The sequence below is a fragment of the Trachymyrmex septentrionalis genome, unplaced genomic scaffold (assembly GCF_001594115.1).
Source record: "Trachymyrmex septentrionalis isolate Tsep2-gDNA-1 unplaced genomic scaffold, Tsep1.0 scaffold75, whole genome shotgun sequence".
Lineage (NCBI taxonomy): Eukaryota > Metazoa > Arthropoda > Insecta > Hymenoptera > Formicidae > Trachymyrmex > Trachymyrmex septentrionalis.
The window spans coordinates 1289219-1295689 of record NW_017305938.1 but is presented as its reverse complement, the minus strand read 5'-3'; positions in this window follow the sequence as shown (position 1 = coordinate 1295689).

The following is a 6471-nucleotide window of genomic DNA, read 5'->3' as shown; positions in this document are numbered from 1 at the left end:
CAGTGCATATTATTTATCACATAATGACTCCGACAATGATGCTCTTTTAATTTTCTCTGACCATATAAGAAATCACGACAAAAGTAGACAAGTCGATAAAAGGTACGACAGCGTGAAGAAGTATTTTTCTCTAACGAAAGTGTCTTGCACAATACTGCACGGTCGGCGACTCGACTATGAGGAAAGTTGAAGCATTTAATCGCGTCCGCAATGAGAAAAGCCGAGGAAAAGAACGGCGAGGAGAAGTACCGACGTTTACCTTCCACCTGTGATCTTCGAAGCCGTCGACTTGAGAAATATCGGTGCAATTACAGACAACTCTGGTCTACGTCCCCGTCGTCAGTCGTTTACGCGTTATCAAAAGTAGCAAAAGTTACCACGGGATATAGTTCAGATCGAATTTGCCACAGTCAGTTCCATGGGGATGGCTGTGTGTAAAAGTTTAATCACCATTAATCGCTACCAACCATGGAAAACATTTTCAAACAGATTATCCGATTAAAGGCGAATTATTTTCTTTTCGCAAAATCGATTAATTTTTAAACTCATCGCCGCACTACTAATTTCGTAATTTCGTAATTTCAACTAAAAGAATATCTTCTAAATATATTAAGTTTATTTTTATTAATATCTCAGATTGATTGTGTTTAAATGTCCGAATTTCGGCTCACACTTGAGATAAATTGAATTCATGAACCAAGAATATTTTATTATTCGAAACATCTAACTTTAACCGATCCTAGGCATTTTCTACTATATTTATGTTGTTATAATAACTCGGTCGGATTTTATTTCTTCATATTAATTTTATTTTTATATATAGCGATACGTTATGATTAGTTTTTGAAATTTTTATTTTAACAAACTCGCTTTCTTTCCTCTCTCTTTCTCTTTCTCTCTCTCTTTTTCTTTTTTCATCTCTTTTTGAAGATTTAACATCAAAGACAAAAGAAATTAAAGCAATTTGCGGAAATTGTACCATTAATGTAAAAGAAATTGCATCTTGTAATCTCGGAAGTGTCGTATAGTAAAATGAAAAATGAAAATGAGAATGAGTAAGGATAAAGGAAAAGTCGACCTGAAATTTTTTTCTAGGCTTTCGCATTTCCCATATAAAGAAAAAGAAATTATCTAACGGTTATCTTTGGTAATAATCATATACGGCGGATAACGAGCGAATTTTGTGGGGCGATCTCTTATATATTCTTACTCGCCATTGTGTGCGCGATCGAGATTTCGGCTTAAGAAAGCGGTGGATTTCCGCATTGGCCGCCGTTTTCCTGTTATTTCCTCTACAAAGTCGCTATCTTCGAGCTTCTAAAAGAAACGATCATTGAGTGAGGAAGAGATTCGCCGCCGGCGAAAATACAACGTCGGTATTCGCGTGGAATTCGCTTGTTCGCCTTCGTAAAAGTTGAATCGAGGGCCAGAAGCGGAGCGAGATGTAGTCAAAAGAGTCCTTCTGTGCTAACCAATCTCGCATAAATAAGCAAGAGATTTCTATTCTTGAACCGCGACGCTTTGTCACTAACATTAAATGCTCGGTACCCGAGCTTTGCAACGTTGCTTACGAGTATTTAAGAATTTCAAGAGAAATGTACGATCAAGATACACGCAATACCTGTGGAGAAAGCCTTTGCCACGAAACATGAAATGCTGGACTGTTGTTCTTGTACACGAAACGATTGCTGTGGTGGCACAAATTTTCTCATTCCTCACTGGGGTTGCAGCCGAGAGTTAAGTAATTAGCGAAGGAGGAAGAGAATTTCGCTCTTGTAACGAGAGAACACGAATGATTGATTGATCTTTTAAAAGCTATTTGTGCTAATCGATAGTTCGTATTGATACTGATATTCCTCGTCTTTTGTCAAGATTGCTGTAATAAATTAACCAGCTATAATAAAATATATTCATCGCGTATATTATGTGTATATTTAAAATAGATAAAGCGTATCACTGAGTTATTTTAAAATAATGTTGAATTAGAAAATTGGTAAAATCGATTAATATTATGTGTAGTCATCGCGTATTTTTTAGCTCAAAGTTGTATATACAATATCTTCGTCAATAATGAATGAAATTCAAATTTAAAAAAAGGGTTTTAAAGCTTGAAATCTCTACTTTTAAAAGCTTATCACATTTTTTAAGTTTATATGAGTTTGATAATTTTTACATACCAAAAACTACGAGCTGAAAAAGACGAAAAATTTTCTTCTCACTTTGTGGATTTGTAACGTGTCCAAAACGAATTTGAGAAAATTTTCGATTACCTATCGTGAAAGCTTGATACTTTCCCTACAAAATCGTTTTTTTTTAATATTCCTACGACTTTTGATTACTGAGTTATCGCGGATTAAATAAAAGAATTATTTTGACTTTAATTGCTCATAACTCCATTAAAAATTGTCGTATCGTATAATTTAAAAAAGAGATTTTTAAAGCTGAAACTTTACTCTATCAAGATATATTTATATTGTTGGTAAGAAAGTAATTGCGGTTTTTACTGATAGATGTCTTTTAAAAAAACGCGATGACTTTTTACTACAGCTAATAAATGTGTTCAATACAAATAAATCTCTTCTTCAGTCATAGCACGTTTTGGTGTTTAATACTTTTGTGTAAATTTACAATTTACAGGTCACGCAAACTGCATCGATTATTTATCTTGATTGGAACAATTCTAGACTGACTTGGAGCAAGCCTGGGCATGTATTTGAAATATTTTTATGTGAAAAACAATATTTGTAGAACAATTGTATTTTGTATTATGCATTTCAACGCCGTACCTGCAAATATTTTGTATTTTGTGTTTCAGTATTAATAACGAAAGATTAAAAGTATTTTATATTTCAAATACTCTAAAATTGACAATTGACGTTATTATTTCAATTACTAAGTACAAAGGACTTACAATTTTTCGATTTTAAATACAAAATAATACTTTGATGTGCTCTGCTGAAATACAAAATACAAATATACTTGTATTACAAAAACTATGTTTTAAATATAAGTATTTTAAATATATTGCCAGTCCTAAATTAGAGTTACATAATATCAATACAAATTAAATTAACAAGCAATTTAATATTATTGATGTTAATGAGCATCTTTAAAACACTGTAAAGCATTTATTACGAAAAATATCATCTCAGAATTTGAATTTTTCTCATTCCGTTGATGTTTTATCAATTCAACTATAGAGTGATATTGCATGGAGTGATATTTGCGGTAACCAATATATATATATATATATATAGTAGAAAAATGTATTTTTTAAGTGACGTGAATAAACAATATTAGTAGATGTACGATTATATTAATTTTGTTAAAATTTAGAGCATTGCTATGTTTTGCAATATTAATTCTTATTTTGCAATATGTTCTAAAGTACAACTATATAATTTAATTTTACAAAAAAATTTTTTAAATTAAAACATAAATATATAAATATATATATATATAATATATATATAAATATATATAATGTTTTGTCTTCCAAAATATATTTTATTTTTTAGCTTTTAAAATGAACTATTTTTATGTTTGAGCATTCTTAACAATTTACAATTATTATATTGAAAAAATTTATATCATGAAATTTTTCGTAATGGAATAAATCATGCAAATCCAATAAAACGTAACATTCAAGAGTTTTGTAATTCAGATGCCTGGGTATTTTTTCAAGTTTTTTTTCGATACGAGGGAGGATTTTCGTCGCACAGACGAGAATTATGAGCTTCATTTTACCCTTGGCAATGTAATGACGGGGATCACTCGGACTTTCGTCAAGTACGTATGTATATACGCATGGAACTCGCAAACTACATTCCAGGGTCACAATGGCATATAGCGGACGTACCCACGGGATCGAGATGAAACGATACGAGTCTCGCGGGAACTGTCCCGAAATGGGCTAGGTCCTATTGAATAACTCAGCGTTACCATTCGTTGATCCCCGTCCGCTCCGACATCCCCCCATGGTTCTCACCCTCCTGTTTCGAGAATATCGGGGAAAACGTGCCAGATCGATGGAAAACTTTCACCATAGCCATGGTACATCGACGACAAGGATGAAGTAGTATTAGCTCCCCGCTCATTTTGCTGAAATTCTGTTTCTACATATGTTATGTATGTTATGTATGTGCAGTATATACGTGATATATAATATTTGTTAGATCCCTTTAAAAAAAGTTGCTTTACAAAATGTAAATACTTTACACAATATCGGTAAATGATATTTTATATACCTACGTAATTGATTAACTATCATAGATAAAATCTCATTATTTTATGGATTTAGATATTAATATTAATTGTCTCTCTTTCCTTATCAATTTTTATTCTTTACTTATCAACGTCTCCGTGCTCTCTAAATCTCTTGGAGTGAAAAGTTTTTACTCTTGAAAAAGAGTGGCAAATTTTCACTCTTTTGGAGTGAGATTCGCTCCAAAAGAATAAAATCTCACATCTTTATTCCTTGGAATGACTTTTACTCTAAAAGAGCAAAATCTTATTCCAAAAAATAAAATCTCACTCCTATAAAGAGTGAAAATCTATTACTCTTATTCAAAAGTGAAAATATTTTCACTCTTTTTTTAAGATTGACTCAATTTTCAGTTTTTTTGGAGTGAGATTTCATTCCAAAAAATTTAGAGAGTGTCTAATTTCCTGATGTGATTTATCATTATGTTTTGTTACCAGAACAATATAAAAATTTTTATTGTACATTAATATCAATGACAGTGAATGTAATACTAAAACGTCCAGTATGTCACGGAAGAGGAAACAGTAGAAGAAGTAACTATTGAGTACTTCTTCACGCGTGAAAATGTACGATTATTTGGTCTTATTCGATGTCCAACGAATATCTCAAATGTAAATGCTCGAGAATAATTCATTTTACGCTCACGAGAAATCTATTGTTCTATTAACGCTTACTCCGTCCTCGAAACTCAACTTCTACTGGTCACTGGTGATATTTGAATTCCTTCCGACTAACTTCTGTAGAACTAGCGATTTGGCTTTATATTGTATAATAATATATAACATATCCGCGGAAACTAACTCAAAGAGATACGCGCGTCGTATATTTATTTATTGGATACATATCGAAACTACGTTCGAAGATTAATCCGTGGATGAGAGCTCTTTTAGCTATTGCACAAAAACAGCTACTATTTAACATTATTTTGTATGACGCAGGTAATCAAGAAATATGCATGAAAAAGTGAGAATTTTTTAATAAAGCTTATAAAGGCATGTAAAATATAAATTTTAAAAAAAGAGAAAATAACTTTTTTTATTATTAAATTGTCTCGGGCATAGTTTCAGCTTCAATAATGTTTAAGATAAAGAAATCGCGATTTATCTAAGGAACTCTATATTAGTTACGCAGTTTGTGTCACGCTTTGCTCCTTCATTTCTCCAAATATAATTGAGGATTTGTACCTAAGTTTAAAATATCTGTAAAACTATGGGTTTGATAAACTTCGCGTTTAATTCCGCGTTATGGACAATCCGTGCTCTTTGATCTCGTGTTGATATCAAATTGCTCTTTCATGCAACAGAATGTTGAACGAGCGCAGTTTGCTCGCCGCTTACGAGATCGCTGAGTAAATATCACAAAAGAGTTCTATCTTTTGTGATTACCTTCAGCAACGGACACAAATTCATTATTTTTGTCTGCGCCATTCACGAGTTTATAGCCGTAAATTAAGAAAGCGCAAAAAGATTTACTTACACGATATAATCTTTTTATACGAAGTAATGATGCGGACAATAGATTCTAATTTCAAATTTTATATTAGGAGTTTTCTTTTATTAAAGAAATGTGTATGTTACACTTTTATAAAAATTTTATCAACATCAATGATCAAACTTTTTGCGCTTCTGAATGTTTCTGTGATACTGATAGAAAAATTTATGACGCGCGTTGCTTGGACAGCTTGGACTGATGCCGTCGTTTGGCATTATAAATAAATAACTGGTTGCGAGTTGCGCTTGTGCCAAGTTGTTTCATGTGAGATACTTGCAATACGGAATAATCAATGATATCGAGAAGAGAAGATCGTGACGTATGTTGTACGCTATGTAATATAAAAGATAACAGGGAAATTTTCTCCAAAGCATAAATGTCACATATAAAATAAATATTTAAATCAACGAACACATTAATATTATTTTACTTGACACTATTTAATTAATATCAATTTATTATTTATTTCGAGTTGAACTCGACAAATATAATCAGCTAAGCAATATTAGATATCAGAATGTTAAAGTTCAAACTTGACATGACAAAAATATTTTGAACGCAAAATATTTTAGACTTATTATATAAATATACGTAGCTGAAATATCAAATATCAGAATGGATTATAGTCACAATAATTAATTTTGATATAGAATAATATATGCAGAGTGACGTGTTATTTTAAGTAAATTAAGCGAGATTGTGAAGTAATTTAGTTA